General features: G+C 34.4%; 1 protein-coding gene across 4 annotated transcripts in view; it reads right to left on the reverse strand.

Annotated features, from left to right (window-relative positions):
- Positions 1-25,965, reverse strand: part of B3GALT1 (beta-1,3-galactosyltransferase 1) — a 594,483-nt gene that overhangs the window by 350,996 nt on the left and 217,522 nt on the right. The window contains exon 2 of one of the 4 annotated variants that reach the window (XM_058441462.1): positions 9,547-9,594. The exons of the other annotated variants lie outside the window; for them this stretch is intronic. The gene's annotated coding sequence lies outside the window, so the exon portion shown is untranslated. The remainder of the gene's footprint in view (positions 1-9,546; positions 9,595-25,965) is intronic. 4 annotated transcript variants of the gene reach the window in all.

A 25,965-nucleotide genomic window follows, 5' to 3' on the forward strand; every position in this document is an offset into this window, starting at 1 on the left:
CAATATAATCAGCATAAAAATATAAAAATCTAATAGACAGACCCCCAGTAAATGTTCAGCTGGCACTATTGCAGTGATTCCAGAAAAAAATATATATATCTGTACAGATAAAAAGAAGGTAGAGAATTCAGGCAATTTCTAAATATTTTAGACTTTTCCTAAAATCACAAGTAAAATATTGAGATTACTTTATAAAAATTTGAATTACTTAAAATCTTCACGTTTCATCATGTGTACATAGTTGAAATCCTTGTGCGAGACATTTTCAAATATCCATAAGAAAAAAGTGGTACAGAGAAAAGGCCACTCTCAAAAATTTTACAACTTCAACTTACCTAAAAAGGATTTTTCTCATCTGATGTCGTTTATATGTACATTGTAAAATAAATTAGTATTTAGATGTGAGGAGAAGAATAGAAATGAAAGAAATATAGGCTGAGCAAGAAACCACATCTTTAATCAAAGTGAGTCAGAAAAGTTAAAACTGACGATTTATCCTCTTGATCATATAATCAGTAAAATCAGAAAGGAGAATACATTGTTTTCCACCTTAAAGGGAAGAATGCAGTGATAGAAAAAGAAGTAGCAGGTTTGAAAAGTAAGGCCTCAGAACTTACTCTTCAGCAAAAAAGCTTATGCATAAAGAGACTTTAAAAAAGTAAGAATGAGCCATTATTTATAAAAAGGTTACCACTTGGCTAGAACAAAAAATTCTGTTTTAAAGTAATTTCAGAATTTCATCCAAACAAAGCATGCTTTTATTTTGGGTTGTTTTAATGATTGATTTATATGTGCCAAGGTTGGAAAGTGATCATTTCAATAATTTCCTATTAACATCCACTGTTGCCATTTGGTTGGTAGCCTTGTTTGAATGAAGTCACTTTTATATTTCCAACATCCCTACCTTCTGTTTTTCAAGATTTGATGGTGAAATTAATTTAATTCTCCAGAATTAGACTTAATGGGGAGTGAGATAAAATATAAAAGTAGATTTAATGGTACATTAGAAATAATATATGTGAGGTAAGGCATGCTTGTCTACCAGATGGAGCCAATGGCATAAGGACAACCAAAAACAACAATGAAAAACAGACAAGTTGTTTAACATCAACTGGAATCTCTAAGATAGAACAGAAAGTAAGCACCAGGTTTTTGGCAGAATTTGAATGAAAGAAGAAGCACGGTACATAGTTTTCAATACTTAGTAAACTCTATCAGGAAGAGTACTCAGGCACCAAATAAGTAGCCTAGAGCAGTGCCTCTCATACGTGAATACGCTTGTGAATCATCTAGAGATCTTATTAAAAAGTAAATTCTAATTCAGTAGTTCTGGGATGGGGCCTGAGATTTTCCTGTCTCCAACAAGCTCCAGGAGATAAGGATGCTGCTGGTCTGGAAACCACTTTTTGAATAGCAGGGCACTATAGTTTGGAGTAGAAACAGGTGCAGGCACTTTCTTGGTGCATGCTTGAATAAGCTGTCCTGGAGTTGAGATAGTCTTGGCAACCCCTGGACTAGCTGGTTCTTTTTCCTGTGGATGTCACTCTAGAGTGACGAGACCACTCAGAGGGGAGACAAGAACAGAATATGCAGAACTCTCTTGGGAATTCATCTTTCTTTAAAGATGACTTTAAAGAATTCATCTTTCTTTAAAAGATGACTAGTGTTTTCCCAAGCACAAGACAGAAAATGATCATTTGGTAATTGCTTTAAATTGATTCATTTTAATAGATTCTACCTGTTCCTAATAAATAAAATCTGAAACATATTCAGTATGCCTTTTCTCTTGAAGGAATAGTTATTTTTTAACTGTTGGAGAGACAAAAATTATTATTGATTTGGTTATTAGCCAAGGTTCAGAAAACAGAAAATAATTAAAAGCTTACAAGAAAGCCATTTAAATTAAATTAAAAATTATATTTAAATTATATCTCGTTATTTCCTATTTTCAATAATATTTTGTGGATACCAAATTATATTATCTTCACCTTATATTACCTTCAAATAACCTCAAATAAAGCTGTATAAATAGAAAGAAGGCTATTTTTAGTTAACTAAAGGAGAGTTATATGAGAAGAGACTGAGTATAGCTCTGCAAGTGAGTTTACAATAATTCAATTTTGCATGTTTATATGACCTACAATTTATGCTGTACTGTTAAAGAATAGTCAGCATTATCCTGTCTTCTCACAAAATATATCAGTACCAAAAGTCAGATCAATTTGAGGTTCAAAATAGATATCACTCTGTTGAAAGAGGACAACCTGTTTTTGCAAAGTAATGCATTATTCAGGGTTTATTTGAGATAAAGAATAATTGTTGTTGCATTATTCAGGGTTTATTTGAGATAAAGAATAATTGTTGTCTAACCTTTGCTAGATGTATATAACTTTACCATTCGGAGAAATTACAGGTATTTTCACTTTATTCTTGTCCTTGGAGGTCTCATTTTTCTACTTTTACTAAACTACAAAGATTTTTTCATTGATAAAGCTAACTCTGTCCCAGTCCAATTTTTTTTTTTTAAATAGAAAAAGAAATAAATATTTTCTGCTAAAGCTCTTTTTGAGAATTCTAATCCTGTTTACACTATTGGAGAAAAAGTAGAGCATAACATAATTCATGAGTTTAAGGAAATTAACCTATTTGTTACTCTTGTTGGACTGCTTTCATTTGTCCTTAGTTTTTAGCATAGATTAACAATTAAAAAATAGTGTATTTATCTTTTTATAACTTTTACATTAACTATTATAAACTAAGTATAATCGGATGTTTCATTTGAATTTTTTATACAAGTAACAAGGCAATAATTTGGAGCACAAGAAATATTTATCACAGAATGTGAGGTACAATTAGGCCTTGTAGATAAATTACTTTTTTTTTCACATTTTTAAACACTGTATGACCTATCAGCGCTCTAGAAGCAGGTATAGTTTTTGTGTGTGAAAACTAAGAAGACACAGTTAAGTGTTTTAAAGAATCTTCTACTAAAAATCTGTTTACTTTCATATTAAATCCAGTGGTTTCTATGACTTATATAATATTCTAAACTATTTGAGTTATACCAAGATAAGCCGTAGTTATTTTCTTTATAATTTTTCATTTTGGTGAGCAAAACAGACCGAGTTTGGAGAATAACTAAAGACATCTCCTGTGAACAGAATGATATACACTGCTCCACCCAGGGTGATTCAAAGGGAATTTGCTCACCAACGTTTTAAAGTCTAAAGAGGTCAGGTATATTATACAGAAGCAAAAAGGTGAAACAATACTTACAGAGATTAAAATGACACCCTTAATGCGTCCTCACCAATATTTCAGGTTTTATATCCTCAACCACCCTACTATTCTCAGGATTTTAAAAACATAAATATAGATACACACATACATATATATGTAGATACATGTACATATACATATATACTGATACACACTTTAAAAGCATATACACAGATAGGTATTGTATGCACGCATGTGTGTAATTTACTCAGCTAAACCAAGTTTGTTTATAGTGTTTAAAATCTTTTGCTTGTTTGTTTTCTAGTATCCAGATGTGGCATAAATCTTAGTAGATCTAAGTTAATATGACGTGAATCAGAGGAAGCCACCACAAAGTAATAAGCTGGGGGAACAGGTGACTTTAGAACAAGGATCCCGGGCCAAGTATGGTGGCTCGTGCCTGCAATCCCAGCACTTTGGGAGGCCAAGGTGGGTGGATCACCTGAAGTCAGGAGTTCAAGACCAGCCTGGTCAACATGGTGTAACCCCATCTCTAGTAAAAATACAAAAATTAGCCAGGTGTGGTGGCACTTGCCTGTAATCCCAGCTACTCAGGAGGCTGAGCAGGAGAATGACCTGAGCCAGGGAGGCGGGGAGTTGCAGTGAGCCAAGAACGTGCCATTGCACTCAAGCCTGGGTGACAGAGTGAGACTGTCAAAAAAAAAAAAAAAAGAACAAGCATCTAGGAATTTAAAGACAAATGTTTGAAAAGGCTTCAGACTTTTATAAATCATAGATTTTGGATCATTTTGAACCACCAGTAGGAGCAGAAGGAAACAGTTTAGATAGGCAGAGAGGAGGTCAGAAAAGTTCTGAGTACAGTTGAGGGAATTTGCTGATGCTTTGTGATGGTATTAGGGAAGGGGCTTGAAAACAAGGAAGGAGAAGAATTAAGAATGTCTCCTATGTTTGGCTTCAGCATCTACATGGATTATTGTTCTATTTACAGAAATCTGGGAGGGGTAACTGAAGGAAGCATACATATGATTAACTACCATCTCTAGATTTTAAGTCCTTTTCTTGATTATATCCCTTCTATGCTGTCTTTACTAGATTCTCTCAGAAACATACACTACGTATAGATACTGTATTTTTTTTTCCTTTTGATCACTGATATGGTTTGGCTGTGTCCCCACCCAAATCTCACCTTGACTTGTGATAATCCTTATGTGTCAAGGGAGGGGCCAGGTGGAGATAATTGAATCATAGGGTGGTTTCCCCCATACTGTTTTCATGGTAGTGAATGAGCAAGTCTCACGAGACCTGATGGTTTTATAAACGGGAGTTTTCCTGCACAAGCTCTCCTGCCTGCCATCATGTAAAACCTGGCACTGCTACTCATTCACCTTCTGCCATGATTGTGAGGCCTCCCCAGCCATGTGGAACTGTGAGTCAATTAAACCTCTTTCCTTTATAAATTACCTAGACTTGGAATTAGCAGCGTGAGAACAGACTAATACAATCACCATGTTAGGCTTCAGAGTTAGTTGGCCCAGGGATCTGGAACTTTTAGTAGGCTTTCAGAAATCCATGTTGGGCAAGAAGCAAGCAGATGGAGTTTACCTTCCAAAATAGAGTTTCAGAGTGTTGGAGTTGAAGGGCAGCTACAATTTTAATTTTCTTCTGCAACTTTAGTGGGTCAGTTTCTAGTTCCTTAGTCAATATGTTCCCCCACAACTGGCAGGAGGTCCTTTCCCTTCTCCATGTCTGAGCAGCAGAGTGGAGGGGCCTGGGTACATTGGTTCCTACAGGACTCTTACCTCTCCCAGAGTCTTTAGGGGGACATATCCTGTGTAAGAGAGATCAGAAATGTTTACTGCTTTTCTTTCACAATTTCCTCTCTCTTCTAACACACAGATATATCTTTATCTCTAATACAAGAATTACTTTGGTTAAAGGATAGAGAATAGGAGAGCAGGAAGAGAAGGGCAGTGAGCCTTCAAATACAGATTGAAAGAACTTACAGAGCAGTTATGAATGAGATCGTATATTTATGTTTCTTTTTGCACACTTACCATTTTAGGACAAATAAAATGTTTCCCAGTCTGCATTATAAAAAGAAATTGCCTTTTGTAACCACCAATGCCTCTGTTGCTTCCATGTGAGTTAATAATTCTTTAATTATTTCCATGTCTTTCTCTTTTATTCCCTCTTCCCTCCCTCCCTGCCTCTCTCCTTTACTTCTTTTTTTTATTTCCTGTTCTTGCTCTTTCTCTCTCTCTTTCTGGCTAACATTTAAGAAAGTGTGTATCTGGCATGAACTGCAATATCTAATTGCAATGCTTGGCGGGGCACGGTGGCTCACTCCTATAATCCCCAGCACTTTAGGAGGCTGAGGCAGGTGGATCATTTCATGTCAGGAGTTTGAGACCAGCCTGATCAACATAGTGAAATCATGTCTCTATTAAAAGTACAAAAATTAGCTGGGCATGGTGGAGCTATTCAAAAGGCTGAGGCACGAAAATTGCTTGAACCTGGGAGGTGGAGGTTGCAGTGAGCCATGATCACGCCACTGCACTCCAGCCTGGGTGACAGAGTGAGACTCTGTCTCAAAAAACAAACAAACAAACAAACAAACAAAAAAACTAATTGCAATGTTGCTACATTAGACAACAAATTTTGTTGAATAAGACACTTTTGAAACTGAACTTTTTGACCTTGTACACTATTTAAATACAAAATGCAGATTGACTCATAATGGCTCTTATTATTGTATTCTATATAACAGGAGTTGTTCAATAGAAATGATAAAAACCACATTTTTTTTAATACAGAAGAAAACTTTTCCAATCTTATTACTTTGAAAACATAATTAATGCCAGCCATTTATTCTTGGGAAATAACAGAGCATCTGTTAAATTGGGGGGATGACATGGTCATGGTGTGCCTCTCCTTCTTATGCCTATGTGTTCTGTTTTTTTTTTTTTTATTTTTTTTTATTTTTGCCTTCTTCTCAGACAACAAATTCAAAGGACTGAGCTGCCTCTTTCTGCAAGGCATGCCAGTATAATACTGAAGCAGTTAGATTAACTCTGTTAGCTGACCAAGCTTGAATTTTCCCTAAGATTCAGTATCCCCACATCTGAGGTATTCCTGAAATTACATTGCAGGTGGCATCTCAGAGCTAGGAAGACCAGATGGCCATGTCTTTCCCATGATGGGCTGGTGCACTGTATAGATTGTGCACTGAACAACTCCAGGGTCACCACTTTCATAAGCTCCCTGAAGTTGTACACAGTTCCATCTCTTCAGGCATGCTCAGCCTTATTGCAAACTCATCGACCTACCATAAATGGAAGTCTCTTCCACTTAAAAAAAATCTATAACTCTGTGATTTACTGTTTTTATTCTTTACACTTTCTAATGACTTACTCTAAGATAGTCCTTTTTCATTTGTTCCCTTGATGACGTAGCTTCATCAAGGGAATGGGACTTCTGATAAAACAGCATGGCTTTGTGAAAGATCATGGTCCCAGAAGTGACCCTTGGGTTTGAGTCTGGCTCTGCCACCTGCTAGCTTTGTAAACCTTAGTGGCTATACTCCTCCAAGATGACTTTCTTCTTTTTTAAAATGAGGATAACAAAATCTTAACCTCAGGATCATTGTAAGAATAAGTAGTGCCTAATGCAGAATATCACAAATGCTTAATAAATATTGGTTTCCTTCTCCCACATATTTGCCAGTCCAGATTTGATTACTAAAATTGTAAGAACAGTGGTACTAATACTTCACAAATTTACCTAAGATCACATAATTTAACTGTATCTGTGCCCTCCCCTCATATAAATATCTAAGTATCTATATACTTTCTCTTCATGTTTATAGTCACAGTTGCTTGGCAGAGAAATTAAAGGTTCTTATGGTAGCTTATGAGTCAGCTCAACTACTATCTTGGGATCTCTTTTTGATCCATTCCTTGTGATACTCATTGTACTTAAAACATCTTAATTTAGAAAAATATTTTTGATTTTCCATAGCTAACAAAGATTTCCCCATTAAAAATGCCCACCCACAGAAATAGTCCCAACTAGTATATTTTACATAAAAACAGGGCAAACCATGAACAAATTCTCTTCCATTCCCTAATCCCCAAAAGTTTCAATGTCTTGCCTGTATTCCCTCTTTCCCCTAAAAAAAGCACTAATTGAACTAGATAACAGATATGAAGAAATCACCTACTGTACAAAAGAAGAGAAAAAAGATACAAAATATAAAAGAGAAGTTAAGAGATGTAGATGACAGAATATGCAGGCCCAACCTACGTCAACATGAGATTCCAGAGGGAAAGAAAACAGAGGATGGGAGAAAGCAATGTCTTCGGAGTTAAGGGCTAAAAATGGTCCAGAACTGATGAAAGATAAGTATCTTCAGAAATAAGCTTTGAACAAGATTAATAAAAAGAAATATACCATATATATTTTGTAATGAAATAGTAAAAGCTCAGAGACAAAGAAAACACATTAATATCAGTCAGAATAAAAGCAAATTACCAAAAATGAATAATTATCATAAAACAAACTTTTCAACAGCAACAATGGAGTTTAGAAGACAGTAGAATATCATTTTCAAAGTGCTAAGAGGAAAAAAAACTCATTACCTTTGAATAGTACACCTGTCTAAACAATTCAAAGAATGACATTTCTAGGCAAACAACAAATTGAAAGTGCTATCACTAAAATAACTCACTACCAGATCTTTTAAAGGATGTACTCCAGGAGGAAGAAACATGGTTGCAAAGAGAAGGACTGAAATTAAAAAGGAATAGTGAGCAAATAAATTGGTAAAATGTAAGGGAATCTGAACGATAACTATCAAGCACAACAATAATAATGTCTAACAATTAGAGTAGTTAAAAATAGTACAAAAACAATAGGTAGTTACATGTATAATGACAGAGCAATCGTAAGAAAACTACAGACCAATATCCCTCATCATCAGGGACACAAAAATTCATAGCAAAATACTAGTAAATAAATACAGCAAGATAAAAAAGGATAATAGATCATGACAATTGGGGTTTACCACTGTAATGCAAGGTTGAATCAAATATCTAAATATCAAATTATCTAAAATACAATACAAAAATAATATGCCATATTAGTAGAAAGAAAAGTCAAAGTATTAATAGATTCTTAAAAAGTATTTGATGTGTCAATACTCACTTATAATAAAAAAACTCTCAGAAAACTAGGAATAGAAATAAAAAGTACATATGAGAAACCTACAGGTAACGTAATGGTGAAAGACAGAATGCAAAGATGATCATTCTTATTGTGGATATTACACTGGAGATCCTACCCAGTGAAATGAGTCAAGTGAAAAAATTAAGGGCATTTACATGGAAAAAGATGAGGTAGCCAGGCGCAGTGGCTCATGCCTGTAATTCCAGCACTTTGGGAGGCCGAGGCAGGCAGATCACCTGAGGTCAAGTGTTCAAGACCAGCTTGACCAATATAGAGAAACCCTGTATCTACTAAAAATACAAAATTAGCCAGGTGTGATGGCGCATGCCTATAATCTCAGCTACTCTGGAGGCTGAGGCAGAAGAATCGCTTGAACCCGGGAGGTGGAGGTTGCAGTGAGCTGAGATCACGCCACTGCACTCCAGCCTGGGCAACAAGAGCAAAACTCCATCTCCAAAAAAAAAAAAAAAAAAGATGCAGTAAAACCGTCTTTCTCTATCTGCAGACATGATTATCTATATAAAATACTCTAAGAAAGCTATAAAACAGGATATAAACAAAATATACAAACTCATTTGTAGTTTTATTTACTAGCAATTAAAAAAAACTAAAAATGAAATGTTGCATTGTTTTCTTTAAAAATAAGCACTCAACATGCATAGCCAAAATATTCACAATAAGCAAATGGCTAAGTAAATTAAAATATCTTGATAAGTTCTGAAATATTATTTGATTACTGAAATTAGATATTTGTAAGGAATGGGCATATACTGCCATAATAGTTAAAAGTTATGATACATAATTATAGAGTATAGTTAACATGACTCTCAGTAACATGTTAAAATATGCATAGAAGATAGGAGAAAGAAATAAAGTGCAGAAATAATAATGATTCTATCTAGATTGTGGCATCATAGTGTTTTACTTTTTTTAACTTTTTAGAACAATACATATTATTTTTATGATCAGAAGTAGGCTGTGTAGTAGTTAAAGAAAAAAATAATTGAATCAGACTTTCCTATCTTGGAAATATGCCTTTGTGACAGGCTTTAATAATGCTGTCCAAAGGGTAGTCCTACTCACCACAACAGGTTCAATCTTCACACCTGGTGGTTGATCATTTGGGTTACTCTAACATATTATGAAAAAAAGAAAAGACTACATTATTAAAGAAGTCCTGTCCTTCATTTAATTTCCCGACAGTATCCTTTCTGCTCTATCCCCTTTCCTTTTCCCCTGCCACCTCCACCCCAATCCACCCTCACACAGATTTACGCTGAGATTTATGCCCATCACCAGACAAACAGAAGGGCTATTATTTAAACTCATCACATGTCACTGAGATGAAGTAATTATTACTTTGACATTCAAGACCTTGGGATTAATATTTTAAAGTTCCCATTGCTCATTTGCTATGTGAACGTTGATGTCTGTGTTTGGTAGGAGAATGAAACAGTATTTAAAGCCAAATAACAAAAATAGTTAAATGGATAAAAAACAGTCTCAAGATAAAAACCCTATAGTACTTGAAATGGCTAAACAATTCTTTCTTGTTCACATCCAATCCATTCAACTACATACAACAAGCATTAGTGCACCTATTATGTACCCTTGTACTGAATATGCAGGCTAATCTACCTAAGCAGATTGTATGCAGAAGTAATTTTCTATTTCCCCAGAAGATCTACAAAAGAAATGAGCTTAAACTGGTGTGATTAAATCTGACTTGATTTAAAAAAAATAGATATTCAATTGAAAGAATAATTAAATATTGGAAAAGGTTTCCCATCAAGGTTGTGAACGGCTGAAAGAGTTGTAAAAATAAGACAAGCATTCAATACAGATGGATGATTGCCTCAGTGCCACGCAGGCTACAGGGTGGTAGCTAAGTCAGCTGAGCATTTGGATTCTCTTCGATCCTTAATTCTCAATTTTTTAATAGCTGTTTTATGGCATCACTTTAACATCAAACATCAAAGAAAGTGGATTATTCAGTCCAGTCCAGCACAAAAGAGGATTAACATTTTATTTAAGGAACTATACCAGCAGCATGTATATATTGCACTGTAAGAAGACCATTCATTCTTTCATTCTTTCCTTTAGAAATGGTTAGCAAGCACCTACTGACTGCCAAGCACTGATCTTAGGAGCAAGGGAGTTATAGGAAGCCTGTGCCTTCATGCAACTTACATTCTAGTGGGGGAAACAGACAAAAAAGAGATAAACAAAAATATGTAATATATAAGTGTAATAGCAAAAATAGATTTAGAGAAGAGACAAAGGGAGATGTGAGTGCTATTTTAGTTAACACTGGGCAATAGGGGGTAGAATATGTTTGAGGAGAATATTTGGACAGAGATCTGAATTAAATGAGGGAGCAAGCTCTGCAAATATCTGAAGGAAGAGCAGTCCAAGTAGAGATCAGTGTCACAGAGATTGGATTGGCTTTCATGATCAAGGAAGAAATAGGCACAGGGAGATTTGTAGGAAGTGAGCTCAGAGAAGTAAACAGGAGCTAGACAAGTAGAGTCTCATTGGCCACTGTAAAGATTTAAAATATTACTTTAAAGATGACAGGACTCCACCAGAGAACTGAGAGAAGGGGAGTGACATCATCTGATTTATGATTTTTAAAAAAACTGCTTTGGCTGCTATGTAAAGAATAGATTTGGTGGAAGCGTGGAGTCAGGGAGATAATATAAGAGACTACTGAAATAATTCAGGTGAGAAATGGTGTGGCTTGTACCAGAGGGGTAGCAACAAAGAGGGATGAGAAGTGGTTAAGCTCTTGATATAATTTGAGATATAACCAACAAGATTTACTAAATGATGAGATGTGAGCTACAAGAAAAAGAGTAGAATCAAGGATGAATCTAAGAGTTTTGGTCTGAGCTACTGAAAGATGGAGGTGCTAGCAACTGAGATGGGGACAGCTGATGGTAGTGCTCATGTGAGAGGAGAGTGAGATTGGAAACAAAGTTTTCCATATGCTGAGTCTGAGAATTCTATCAGCTGTCCCCATCTCAGTTGCTAGCACCTCCGCCTTTCAGTAGCTCAGACCAAAACTCTTAGATTCATCCTAATTCTATTAGTTGCCCTCTTAGAGTGCCAAAGAGGCAAATGTCAAGAATGTGGCACTAGTGTAGAGATTTGGGCTGGAAGTATAAATTCAGAGGTTGCCAGTGTATATAGATGGTATTTTGGTACATATGATAAGAAAATCGCCTTGCAAGATTGCAGATACAGAAGGGATCAAAGGTTTAGTCTGGAAGGTGATATGCCAGCATTTAGGGTTATAGGAATGAGAAGCCAGTAATAAAAATTGAGAAGAAACTACTGGTGAGATAGGAGGAAAACCAGGAAGGTATGTGTTCCAGGAGAGAGGCAGAAAATTTGTTAAATAAGGATGGAGTGATCAAAGTGTCAAATTTTTTTGACACATAAAGTAAATGAAAAATGAGAAATGACATGAGTTTCAGTGAGATGGGAGACTACTGGACTGCAATGTCAACTGAAGCATTTCAATGGAGTGGTAGGAAAGAAAATGCTATTGAAATGGGATCAATACACAAAGGGATATAACAGGAAGCACAGACAGAGCTCTAGAGGAGCTTTACTATTAATACAAAAGGGGGCAGAGAAGCCAGAAGCAGACCCAAGATCAAGGGCACAAAGCTGAGAAACAGAAGACCTCCCAGGAATCCTTGGAATCCTAAGATCTCTACGTTTAGAAAACAAAACAACATAAATAAAAAGTATTACAACAATTAATGCCTTATTTGATGTAAAATGGAATAAGATTTCCTTTCTGTATCCTCCCATTATTCCATAGACCTGCATTAACAATAGAAGAATTAATGAAAAAACTGTATAGAGCATGTAGTTCTATTTCCTGTAAAAGTATTTCATTAAGTACATTTTATACATAAGGAAACTGAGATACAGAGAGACTAAGAGACTTGCCTAATGTCATGCAACCATAGTAGCAAAGTAGAATTTGGTCTAGGTTGTCTGGCTATGGACTATACACTCTTGTCTCCTTGAAGAAGTGAACATGGTCCCTCACCAACTAGTCATGGAAAGTGCTTTATAGGAAATAAACAGAGCAATATGACAGTGAATAAATGGAGGAGATGCACCCTTAAATAGGGGACCAGGAACTCCAGAGGCACGAAATAGATCAAGAATTAAATAAAACCCAGATGTTCAGAGGCCAAAGGGCACAGTCTCCAGGTAGAAGAAATACAAAATGCAAAGTCTCTGACATGGAAATAACCTGACATTTTCTTGCAATAGAGCGGAGGCCAGCCCAGGATGCTTGAAGCACAAAGAGCAGGAAAGTCAAACAAATGAGGTTAGAGAGACAGGCAGAAGCCAGATCATGTCTGGCTCATTGGGCCACAGTAAATTGTGTGGCTTTTATTCTAAGTGCAGGTGAAGGATCATTTTTAATGCTCCACATGGGCTGCAAAATGTATGGCCCATCTCTTGATGGTATATTGCAACATGCTTTTTCTCTTCAAATGTCCAATCTGACTTAACATTATCTTTTATAATGTTATCCAATGTCTTCCCTCATCCAAAATCAAAAAAGAGCAACAGTTTATTGAATTGCTCCCTTCTTGAAAAACAATTCTGGGAAAAATTTAACACAAACAAATAACTTTAATATTCTTTTTCTGGCTAGAGTAGACAAACTTCAGGTTCTAAACTTGACATTGCCGTTACATATGCAGCTAGTCCTCAGAAAACCACTTGACCATATGATACCTCTATTTCTTCAACTTTTAGAGAGGAAAAGCACAAGGTTTAGAGGGATTGTATAAGATTGTGAATAATATTTTTAAAATTGTACACCAGTACACACAATTATTATGTTATGAAAAAAGCATGCAATATGGAGTCAAATAATTTTTTTGATGCATACACTTGAGTTTGAAAATAAAGTTTTATTATTTATGGTTTTGTGAAAAGGAAGTCAAATTATTAGTCAAAGTTATCCGAGTAAAAACATCTTTTATAAATAAATGACATAAGATGATTTTCAGTTCTGGTCTAGAAAAGTAATCATAAATGTATTAGTTTTTTTTCATTTCTATAAAATGAAGGTATAAATCACATAAGGGAGAAATTTATTTGTATCAAAGATAATGGATAAAGATTGAATGTCTTTAATATGAAGAAAAATGATTAAAATCAACCAAACACTGAAGCCAATAGGAAAAAAATGGGCAAAGGACATAATAGATTCTTCCAAGTTCATAATATTGAGAGAGTGGTGTGAGACGGGCAACTTAAATATCATTGATATGGTTGGTTGCCTGAAATCTATATAAAAAAGACATTAATCTTTCATACCATTAACCATTGTAGTTTCATATTTAGGAATTCCTCCCAAGAAATGAGAAATAGGAAAAAAGAAAAAGTAGAAGGACTATAAACATCATATCATAGGATATGATTAAATAAGTTATGACAAATTCATTAGTTGTAATAAATGCAGATATTAAGGAAATATATTAGAAGATAATGGGGAAATGCTCTTTATTTAAATGAATTAGAAACTATATACAGTATATATTAGTGATATAGTTGAATGCAAATTCTATAATAATCTGCATTCAAATACATATTCATAGAAAAAATTCTGAAAGGAAATGCAAGAAAATGTTAATAATAACTATTTGTAGGTAGTAGAAATATATGTAATTTATATTATCTTTCTTTGCTGTTTTCTAAAATACTGACAAAGGCCATGAATTGAATTTACAGTTAGTAAGAAAGAACAATTTGTAACTATAAATTATGAAATAAAGTGCAGCTGCTAAAATATTCTAACTAAGCTTTGATACTATAAAATGCAAATTACATTTGTGTAAGCACACCTATGCATGAGTTCTTGGGTACTCGTGCCTATGAGAGAGGTGTGCATATACACACATACACAAATTGTGCATGACACAATGACATAACACTACACATATTTATGAGGACTTGAAGAAATAGGCCTAATTTTTTTTTTATAAACATGTATATCTCAACTTCTGTTTACTGAGTTTGTCTAATAGCCTCATACAAGGGTTGATAAGGTTATATTCTTATAGGGATACAGGTTATAATTCTGAAATGGCTTTAGGTTTGTTGTGGGGTTGAATGAATAAGTAAACGGATGGAGACAGCCATGTTGTTCATACCCGCAGAGATGGAAGTTACAGAGAAACAAAAAAGGAAGACTAGAATGTACTACTGGATAAGGGTTGGAGACACAAACACGAATTCATGTTTACCTTAATATATAAACAGAGGGATAGATACAGACATAATTTTATATATACGTGTGTGTGTGTGTGTGTGTGTGTGTGTTACCTAACTCTGTGCACTAAGATGGCTTTGAAGCAATGAATCTCCAGTAGCAACAAACATAACCAGTATCCAGATTTTCATTTATAAATACCATTCTCCAATAAAGGGAACCAGGGGTCCTTGGAGAAATGGTTGATTGCAGGTGTAGGCAAGGAAGTACAAGATGATCCAGGAGCATCTTGAACCAGAAAATAAAGAAGTGTTCAAGGAACAAAATGTTGGGAACTGTGATCAAAAGGACACAGGTGCCAACCTGAAAAAGCTTCCACCAGGCTAGATGGCTCACACCTGTAATCTCAACACTTTGGAAGGTCAAGGCAGGAGGATCACTAAAGACTTAAGCTGAGGAGTTTGAGACCTACCTGGGCAACATAGGGGGACCTTGTCTCTACAAAAAAAAAAATTAGCCAGGTGTGGTGGCATGCACCTATGGTCTCAGCTACTTGGGAGGCTAAGGTGGGAGGGTCACTTGAGCTGTGAGGTGTCACTGCACTCCAGCCTGGGTGACAAAGTGAGACCCTGTCTCAAAAATAAATACAATAAAAAATAAAAAAATGAAAAGAGCTCCCAATGGCTACATCTGAAAGAATCTGAGCAACAAAATAAACAGCAGAGTGTTGGATTACGACCTAAAGTTATATAATATAAGTAAGTCCATAGCAATATAAATAAATGACTGAATAAATATATAAGTGAGAGAGAAAATACAAATGTGTTATCTTTGAAATATTTATGTAAATTTAAAAATATTACAAAATAAGTTTATTAAAATATTGTTTATAAAGAATAAATGTGAAATGTTCTAAATATTTTGCTAAATGAATAAAAGCAGACTAAAAAATGAAATAGACAATATGATTCCAATTTAGAAAATAAAAAGGAAAACATACCAAACAAAAAAAACTACAGCAAAACACAATTTCCTTTCTCAAAGACTGACAAATATAAAAATATTGAAAATACACTGGGTTGTTCAGGCTGTGTAGAAACATTCTGATATAGAGACATGTTGAAGTGAATGTATAATCGGCATCAATTGCCAGGGAAGGCAATACAACAACATGTGTTAACTGAAAATATACCTACCATTTTATCAAAGAGTTCTCCTAATAATTTATCCTGCGGATGCTCTTGCATATATGGGAAATGGCATGTGCACATGATAGTTTACTGCAACATTTTTGATGATGTAGGCAATTTGTGCTGCATATAATCTAAATATCCAGTATTATGGACTAAAGCATGTCTACCCATTAGAATACCACATAGCTGTTAAAAAGAATGATATGACTTTATACATACTGATATGAAAACGTCTCTAAAACATGTTGATATGTTGTCCAGAAGAACAAAGACAAGGTGCTGATAGTGTGACTATTTGGCTTGATAACAGTATATACTTGCGAGCTTTCTCTCTGCCTCTCTCTTGCAAAGAAATTAGTTAAAGGTGTTTGTCTTCTGGGAGAAGTACTGTCTGATGGCAGATCCAGGAGCACAGATGAGTTACTTTCATTGTATACTGTTTTGAATGTGAATTTTGTAGACTGTTCGTGGTTTATCTATTTTAAAACCTGAAGAGTTCAACACAATCTCTCAAAAATGCAATTCATTTAACAAAGTTTTGATTAGTATTCTGCTAACAAGATGATCAATTGAGTTGACATTTTTATTAAACATTCAGAGGTTTTTAACAGCCTAAACTAATTAATTAGCTATGAATTGAGTTTAGCAGTTTACAGCCATTGGGAAAGGAATTATTTACCTTGGAGAAGAAAATGTTGAGACAGTGTTTTCATGTTATAAAGAAGTCACTGAACAGTGGTTAACCTGCTATTTACAATAAATCTGCATTTTTTTCTCAAGTGGTTAATGGTCACAGAATATTTTTCTTAGGGGTGCATAGATAAGGCCAGGTATTAAATTAGTATGATTTGAAGAAAAGCAATATATATGACAAAAATATGTCCAACCTCATGAAAATAAATTCCTACTTAAAATACAAGATACAATTTTTGCTTCTCATGGGCAAAAATAAAAATGTTTGATGTGGTACGCTGGTAAGGATAAAGATAAACTCTGGTGAACTACTGGTACAATTTCTATGGAGGGCAATTTAGCACCAAATGTTAGAAGTTTTTAAAATGTTCACATCCTATATCAAGAAAATTCTACATATATAAAAGAATAATCATTTGCAGTATTGTTTGTAAGAATAAAAATTTGAAAATTTGCTAAATGCCCAGCAATAGTGACTGATAAAAGAAATGATGCTCCATCCATCGAATGGACTATGAATCCATTAAAAAATGAGGCAACTTTATATGTGAGAAAATAAAATGTATTTGTGATATCACTATATTTCAAATAGCAAAGTACAGGACATTGTGTATATACTGCTCTTGTTTGTGTAGAACTTACAAGGAACTGACAGAAGTGCTTACAAATAAGGCTGGGTGCAGTGGCTCACACCTGTCATCCCAGCACTTTGGGAAGCCAAGGTGGGTATATTGCCTGAGGTTAGGTGTTCGAGACCAGCCTCGCCAAGATGGTGAAACCCTGTCTTTACTAAAAATACAAAATTAGTCGGGCATGGTGGCACACACCTGTAATCCCAGCTAATTGGGAGGCTGAGGCAAGAGAATTGCTTCAACCTGGGAGGCAGAAGTTGCAGTAAGCTGACATTGCGCCACTGCACTCCAGCCTGGGTGACAGGAGCAAAAACTCCGTCTCAAAAAAAAAAAAAAAAAAAGGATACACAAGAAACTTTTGATAGTGGTTGCCCTTGAAGAGGGGAAATGGGTGACTGGAGTGGGTGGGCAAGAGCGGAATAGAGACTTTTCATTACATACCCTTTAGTAATTTGGGATTTTGAAACATTACAGTTTTAATTAATAAAACTTGTGTGATTTTAGGCATTGATCCAATTCCACTACAGAAGTCATTCTTTCAGATTAAGATGTTCCTTCCAAAAATCTGACACACAATCAGCAATTTTAGTTTTAACTGCATGGAACTGTGAATGAAATAAAATCGAGACTAGAATTAAAGATAAGAAAAAACAGAAGAGGTGTGGAGGATGGGTGCCTATGGGACAGCAGATGCTCTTCTGGGGAGTCATGGGTATCCAGTGGCATCTAAAGAGAGGGAGATCATCAATATGAAAATCACTGGTTTACCACTTATACTACTATGCTCTTGGCTGGTCCTAGACTGGGAATTCTTCTGAAGTACTTACAGGGCTCTTCCTGTTTGACAGCACCTTCACGCTTTAGAATGCTTTTACTGTACATCCTATAGGAATGTATAGGCACAGGTGAAAGACTCCAGTGAAGTCTACGGTTCATAAAGAATACTCATTCTTTAGTTGAAAAACATTAAATCTCATACTAATATCAATTTAAGGAAAAACATTTTATTTTGGACTCGGGAAGGTTAGATAAGGACTTCGACTACTCTTTTTCAATGTGTACAGATTTTTTGGTACTTTGAATTCTAAAACACTGTTTAACTTTCAATAGAAAGAAACCTAAAAGTTGCTAATTAGCAGTGTATTTTAATTTGTGAATTAAATACACAACCAACATTGGAAGACATCTTTCTTTCTTCTAATTAAATATGTCTTTTGATAGAGGAAATTCAGCCCAACATGGAAGCAGAGACTTTCATGAACATCTTGGATATTGGCAAGAGAAAATTCTAGAAAAATCTAGAAAAATGTGTCCATCTGCTGCTAATTCAGTATTTTTACTGGTATATGGTTTTAAGTTCACATGGAATATCTGATTAGAATTGGGATAATATTTTCAGGGCAAAAATAAAGAAAGAACAAAGCTGGGAGAAGAAGAGGCAAACCCAGGTACACATGAATGACTAATCTGGAGAAGATTTTGTATATTTAGTTTGTCTCCTCAAAAAATCCTAATAGAATTCTCAAACCTGGCCTCCAATAGGCTGAGTAATGACTCGACACTTTATTAATGATACCAAAAGCAGGTCTCACAAAAGTTAGGTTGCCATTTCCTTTCTAGAAGCCTTATGGCAGAGGTCACATTACAATCTATAATTTTTGTGGTCTAATGGGCATATTAATAATTCCTAATATATACTGGGCCACATTTAAACAATTTTATCTTTTAAATCATATATATATATATGATTATATATATGTACATATATGTATATACACACACATGTTAGTAATGTCTATTTTCATTAATTTACAAAAATTAATATTGCTTTGTGACTAGAATATATCTTTCTAAATAATATATGTATGATTTTGGGGTAATAAAATAAAAACACATGAATGATATGTCTTTTACCATGTAAATTTGCTTAGAAATAAAAAGTTATACAAAGCAAGTTCTAGGAATTACATAAAATTGTAGTGCTCCTAGTTTTAAAATAATGGTAGTAGAGGTAGTGAGACTGCAAAGAACTGAGTGTCCTGTATTGTGATAGTAGCAAAATAAATTTGGATGATTTAGGAAAGGTGTAAGAAATTTGGCAATTTATGATAAAGGACTTGTACATATTCAAACATTTTAAAGTAACAATGTCAGTCTTTAGTCTTACTAAAGAATCAATGAAAAATTAGGCCACATTTGTAGACACAGATGTTCACTGTGATATTATTTCTAATATAAAAAAACATAAATTCTAAGATTTGGATGGTAGTTAAGTAGTTAAATAAGTATATACCTAGAGTGGAAGATTATACAGCCATTAAAGTGGTATTTTAAAAAAACTGATAGAAAATAATTATGAAATGGGAAAAAGGAGGCTACAGTTTTGCCTGTAAAAGCAATCTTCAAGAAGATCATGGAAAATATGTACTTTTTGCACTACAAAAAACTTTCACTCACTTGTTATAAGATCTCTGAACAGAATCTAGTTTGAGGCACTAAGAAGGATAAGACATGAGTTTTACAAGAGCTTCTATCAGAGCAACTTGAATTCTACTAAAATGGAAGCAAGAACAAACATCAAGTATATGGTGAAGCTTGGGTGGAAGAATGGCAAAATCACTGATGCTTTACAAAAAGTTTATGGAGACAATGCTTCAAAGAAATCAGCAGTTTACAAATAGATAACTTATTTCAAGATGGAAAAAGAAGATATTGAAAATGAAGCCCACGGTAGCAGACCATCTATGTCAATTTACAAAAAAAAAAAAAAAAAAAGTTAATCTTGTTTGTGCCCTAATTGAAGAGGATCAATGGTTAACAGCAGAAACAACAGCCAACACCATAAACATCTCAATTAATTCAGCTTATACAATTCTGACTGAAAAAGTAAACATTGAGCCAACTTTCCACTTGATGGATGCCAACCCATTGCTCCCAAATCAGCTGCAGATGTGAGCAGAGATTTCAATGGAAATTTTAACCAAGTGGAATCAAGATCCTAATGCATTTCGTTTAAGAATTGTAACAGGAGATGAAACATAGCTTTACCAGTATGATCCTGAAGACAAAGCACAATCAAAGCAATGGCTACCAAGAAGTAGAAGTCATCCAGGCAAAGCAAAAGCAAACCAATCAAGAGCAAAGGTCATGGCAACGGTTTTTTTGGGATGCTCAAGGCATTTTGGCTGTTGACTTTCCTAGGGCCAAAGAATGATCACAGCTGCATATTATGAGTGTTTTGAGAAAGTGAGCCAAAGCTTTAGGAAGAAAACTCCTGGGATGTTTCACCAGAGAGTCCTTCTCCACCACAACAATGCTCCTGCTCATCCCTCTTATCAGACAAGAGCAATTTTGGGAGAGTTTTGATGGGAAATCATTAAGCATCCATATTACAGTCTTGATTTGGCTTCTTCTGAATTCTTTTTGTTTCCTAATCTTAAAAAAATCTATAAAGGGCATTTAATTTTCTTCAGTTATAATGTTAAAAAGACTGCATTATATGGTTAAATTCCCACAATCCTTAGTTCTTTAGGGATGGACTAAAATGCTGGTATCATTGCTTTAAATAGTGTCCTGATGGGGCTTATGTTGAGAAATAAAGTTTATATTTTTATCTTTTAATTCCATTTAACATGAACTTTTCAAAGTATCTTTATGTATTTGATTCCATCTTTCATATTAATATGTTTTTCTTTCTTTTTTTTTTCTTTTTGAGATAGAGTCTTACTCTGTCACCTAGGCTGCAGGGCAGTGGCACAATCTTGGCTCACTGCAACCTCTGCCTCACCTCCTGATTAGCTGGAATTACAGGTGCCCGCCACCAGGCCTGGCTAATTTTTGTATTTTTGGTAGAGATGACATTTCCCCATGTTAGCCAGGCTGGTCTCAAACTCTTAACCTTAAGTGATCTACCCGCCTTGGCCTCCCAAAGTGCTGGGATTACAGGTGTGAGCCACTGTACATGGCCAATATATTTTTCTTGTATAGAGAAAAGAAACAAAAAGACATGCAATGATACAATTATGTGTATTGGCAGGAAATGTGAATGCTTCATGTTTTCGTTTTATTTACACTTTTATATATTTTCCAAATTCCCTACAGTAGCTACTTATTTCTGTTAAAAATGCTATAGAGTTATTAAAACAATCAAATATGTGAAAAGTAATTTAATATATACAATAAACCTAAAAACAGTTGAGTTTTTTAACCTTACTTTTAATACACCAACAACTGGCTAATATGCAGAAAACATATGGCACATATAAAATATACTTTCAAAATCCATGTTGATTAGCGATATTTGCCATATACAAAGCAAACTGGATAAAATTAAACTAAATTTAATTGTTTATCTTAGTAAATGTATCTAAATGAATGTGTTTTAAAGTTTGGTATTGCTCAGTTTGATAGAATATTTATAGCAATTAAATAATGAGTCTTAATAATTGTTCTAGCAAGGGGCCCTTTCTCAATTATTCTTTGCATTCTGCAGCTCTGATCTATGTTCAGTATGCCCGCCAATTCCAAGTGATTTCCAATGGCATGGAGCTAAAGGAGAAATGCGCTGAGTCCATATTCCATTTAAATGTCCACTTACATAACTATATGTAACATCATAGAAAATGATGATGCTACTGTCCAGCAGACAAGCTACATACTCTAAATTTACCAAAAAAAAAAAAAAAAAAAAAAAATTGTATTTGTTTTCTTTACCTGAGAAGTAAAGCCAGCTTTGCCATGAGCTCTTCACAGCTCATATCCTCATTCTCCTTTCATAAGAATTCCATCAGGGATCCAAATTCTGGCCTTTGAGTGGTTTTCTTCCACATAAGACTAATTGCCCTATACAGGAATCAAACCTGCGATTGTAATCTCATTAGCACCATATTCTAACCAATGTGCTTCCATCAGTAGAACGTTGACCATAAGTGGCTTTCAGGAAGAAGATACATGCCTGGGGTAAGGATAAAGTTTAAGGTTGTAAGGAAAGTACCAGGCATTAACTTTTTTCCTTCAAATGCATTGTAGCAAGTTGGCACATGTTGAAGTCCTAACAAATAGAGGATGAGAACTTGATTCATTGACTGCACATACCGAGATTTGGTTCTGGATTTGCATCTGAATAGACGCCCATCTTTCGAATAGACATAAAACTTTGTAAGAACAGTTCCTGAGATAATGCTGATATCAGCAATTGCAGGCTGAATTCTTACCAAATGATTTGCTTTCTGTTACCTAAATAGAGCAAATATTCAGTATTCAGTATTACTTGTTTTATTCTCTCACATTTTACCCTAATGTCTAAAATATTTTTCTTTCTTATTCAGTTATTCTTTAAATCAATTTTTACATTTATTTCTTGTAAGACTTCATACTGTTTATGAAAGGGTCTAGTAATTTCAATGTGTGAGCCTTTTGCTGGAAAGAATAAAATGAGTAGTTTGAATTTACATTAAGCTTAAGAAAATAATTTTCCATTTGCTGATTTTTGAATAAGTAAATAGGAGTCAGCTAAATTGGTTAGAATATGGTGCTAATGAGATTACAATTGCAGGTTTGATTCCTGTATAGGGCAATTAGTCTTATGTGGAAGAAAACCACTCAAAGGCCATAATTTGGATCCTCGATGGAATTCTTATGAAAGGAGAATGAGGATATGAGCTGTGAAGAGCTCATGGCAAAGCTGGCTTTACTTCTCAGGTAAAGAAAACAAATACTTTTTTTTTTTTTTTTTTTTTGTAAATTTAGACCAGGAAATCTCATGGCAAGGAGAGTTCACGGATATTGGGATCAAATGAGATTACACTGATACTATAAAATGCTTTTTATAGACTTGAGTGGCACACAATCAAAAGGATAGTTCATAAAATTAGAGTTAAGGATTTTATCCTAGGATTGTTTGGGACTAAGCAATAGATTAATTTATGGAAACACCTGTTTGTTTTGCCCATACAAATCCAGCACTGTGGTGTCTGTGGAATTATTCATAAACCTGTCAAAGAATGTAAAAGTAGATAGCCATGGTAAATGGCAGATGCTTATGTCCATTACAAAGCTAGTTTAAGGTTTCATTTTTACTTGTCTGCTGACTGTTCAATCTTCAGAGAAACTTCCAGTTCACCTTAATTAAATTAGATAATGCAATTCATGGGTTGTTTCTGGGCCACTGCTCTTCTCACTCTAATGGTAATCAATGAAAAAGTATGAGGCTTACTTATAAAACAGAAAATAAAAAGTGCATATAAAATTTCAGAAAAGCAGTTCTTGATTACACGGGCAGTATACTAACTGGCTAAAATTGGTTAACAGTAGAAATCAGCTCAGTATAATAGTTGCTACACTTTTTTAACTCCTTCTTTACTAAAAACTATTTTGCTTTGAGAAGATTTTCTTATAACTCCTTTCAGCAAATCGTATCTTCATTCAAAAATACAAAAGCTTGCTTTGTACTTGACCTGAGGTTGCTGCTACTAATCTCTTAGCCCTAAAGAGAAAGGCAGGTTCTGAGTATTAGATTTCTTTTTAGATGCACTGAAAAAAAAAAAACCTTAACAATAAAACCCCAAAGTAGCAAGTGATGTTTTAACAGAGAGAAGGAAATTCAACTGAGGAGAGTCTGCTTGTCTCTATTTCACAAAAACAATTCAAATATTCATCAAATATTTAATATATGTACACACCAGACTTTGTTTTGTTAGAGGTTCAGGGATTAGAAATGAAAAGCTCACAATAAACCAATTCCTGACTTTAAAATATTTACAATCTTTTAATATAGATAACCAAGAAGCTTAAGTGTTTTATATATATATATATGTACTTATATGTCATATGAGCAGGTAACCTATGTGGAGTCTGGTCACAGGATTGAAACATGAATTAAATCCTGAAGAGCAAAAAGAAGTAATAAAGAGAGACAAAGGAATGCTAACTAAGTATGATCAGATCATTATGGCTGCAGCATTACATGTGTTTCTACTGGTTTCATAAGGCTATGATAGGAAAAATAAACATAGCAACAACAACAAAACAGCAACAACAAAACAGTAACAGTGGCTAAAGTTACATAGTTTCTATTTTGTGCCAGGCATCATTCTGAGCATTTTACCTAGATTAACTCATTTAATCTTCTCAACAATAACTTCTAAAAATAATACTATTATTTCTAATATTTTACAAATGAGTATATAGAGGCCTATAGAGTTTAAGTGACTTAAGTGACTTGCCAAAGGTAACTCGACTAACTATTGAGCTAGAACTTAAACTCAGACACTTTGGTCAGAGTTGAGGATGAAAGAGGTAAGTATAATCTTGTATATCACAGTAAAGTTTGACATTAATTCTGAGGATGATATAGAAAAAGTAAAAAACTTAAGCAAAACAAAAACAAAAGCAAAAACAAAACTCAGGTTTATATTTTAGAGAACTCGCTTAGGCAGAAGTGTTGAGGATGGCTTGTAAGGAAATTAGATACTGTCAGGGCCATTGGTAAGTTCTTAAATCAGTCCTGACAAGAAATCACAAGGGCCTGATAGAAAGCAGAAGGCAGATGACAAATATCTCTTAGCAGAAAAAAAAATTATGTTGAAATGATCAGCATTTCTAACAGAATCTTCTAGCTAGAGATAGTATCACAGCCAGTTAAATTGCGGTGGTGGTGGGGGAGGCATGTCTAAAAAATAAATAAGAAAAATGGGAAAAACTACAAATAGGCAAATATAATTTAAAATGATGGTAAATTTTGTTCGGAAGACAAAACTGATTCTGCCTAATCCTTGCCTCAGAATAGTATTGCTAGAATACGCTGAATATATAGATAGGCCTAGAAAATTTATGAAGGTTTGTGTTGTGACCTAATCAAGTTGTTTTTTACAAGTCATTTGTTTGGCTAGAGTATTCTTTAATCATATAACATAAAAGTTACTTTGTGATAAAAATACCTTGATTGCTTAGTAAAGTGAGAAGATTCACTAGGTAAATATGTTCTGAAGAGGGTCTAAAATTTAAGTCATTACATCATGCATTTTACAAATAAGTTTTCAGATAAACTTGCTCTATGATGGGTGTCATTTCCTTAAGAAAATAAAGAAATTGAAGGTAGTTTAAGATCAAAACAAAATATACATATATATTCCATACTGACAAACAATAATGGAAGTGGCTTTATCCTCAGTATAAAGACAAAATACTAGCAACACATCATCCCTGATGCTGTAATCTGTTGGCAGAGGAACTTTTCAGCATTTTGCTTTATGCTTCCCTATAATTTTATGGTTTATCAGTTGATGCTTAATCAGTAGGACTGTGTTAACTAACACTATTCAGTGGCTCATCATTAAGAATTCTTTTTCAAACTCCAACACAAACAGGAGGACAATTTGAAGTAAAGACCTTCTCCATCTGAAGTATTTGTTTCTTGAAGGATGCTTGATTGGCCTTAAGCATAGTGAATGTAATAAAAACATTTGAAGTAGATATGTGCATCAGTTCTAGAGGTCTCTAGCTGAAATCTATTTACTTACTTACCTCTAGAGGAAAATCTCTAATGTTTCTCTGAATTTTCCAAGCTATTTTAGGTTAGCTCCAGCTGAAAACATTACTTTTGTTTCCCAATATTATTTTGATGACTAAATGCTATATCATTAAAGATGATGACTTGTAAAATGAATGTGTGAATGACAATAATTAAAAATAGACAAATTAGTTTCAAAATTATCAAAATATTTATACTCAA

Source organism: Hylobates moloch, unplaced genomic scaffold, assembly GCF_009828535.3.
Source record: "Hylobates moloch isolate HMO894 unplaced genomic scaffold, HMol_V3 SCAFFOLD_1, whole genome shotgun sequence".
NCBI classification, from domain to species: domain Eukaryota; kingdom Metazoa; phylum Chordata; class Mammalia; order Primates; family Hylobatidae; genus Hylobates; species Hylobates moloch.